This window comes from Ranitomeya variabilis, chromosome 2 (genome assembly GCF_051348905.1).
Source record: "Ranitomeya variabilis isolate aRanVar5 chromosome 2, aRanVar5.hap1, whole genome shotgun sequence".
In the NCBI taxonomy this organism is placed as follows: Eukaryota; Metazoa; Chordata; class Amphibia; order Anura; family Dendrobatidae; genus Ranitomeya; species Ranitomeya variabilis.
In genome coordinates this window covers 1,028,887,351-1,028,888,201 of record NC_135233.1, presented here as the reverse complement: position 1 = coordinate 1,028,888,201, position 851 = coordinate 1,028,887,351, and positions in this window count along the sequence as shown.

Below are 851 nucleotides of genomic sequence, written 5' to 3'. Positions count from 1 at the left end.
GGAAGATCACAGTGGTTAAATAAATACAGTAACAGACATTTCCTAACCACCCTGTCAATCAGTTACTCCTGTTATTGATCTTCCTGCAATCGTGAACCCAGAATATTACAACTATCACACATCACGTATTATGTATTGATACACTAGAAATCATTGGTTACCACCACTTTTGTATAAAATGACATCTGCAGATCAGGAGAATTGTGGTGTACAATCAATATCAAAATTATTCAACCCCTTTTGCAGATAAAGTTTATGAAAAAAATGTACAAACTTTCTGCTATTGGCAAATAAAATTAAATAGCTCAATGCAATTAATATAATAAGTGGTTTCTCCCACTTCAACAGAGAGTCACTTCTAAACTAATGACCACTGCCGTCTCAGAATTACCCTCTCCCTTTGTGACAAGTGTCTATAGAACTTTGACGGTTATGAACTGCTGCAATAATACATAGCCAGATACCAGCTTCTGGCAGCGTTTCTAAGAAATCTTGGCCAAGTTTTCATGAGCAACTAATATTCTTCGATTGCTAAGAGAAACGTAAAAAAATGTAAGAGAAGAGATCATAGCCTTACACAAACAAGGAAAAGGATAAAAAAAGATACAAAGGCATTAAATGTATAAGCTGGTGACAGTTTCCGCTTTCTTCAACATCCAGGTAGTATACCTAGTGTTCCTTTAATTTTGAACTTACGAACTCTGCATCCAACATAAAGTTGAGCAAATATACTTGTAGTACCGTGGTACAGTGACCATGTTGGTCGCCCATGGTCACCAGACCAGATCAATGTAAAGCTCTCCTACCTATGGCATTCTCGGCACCTCTCCTAATTATTAGGCCCGGCATGA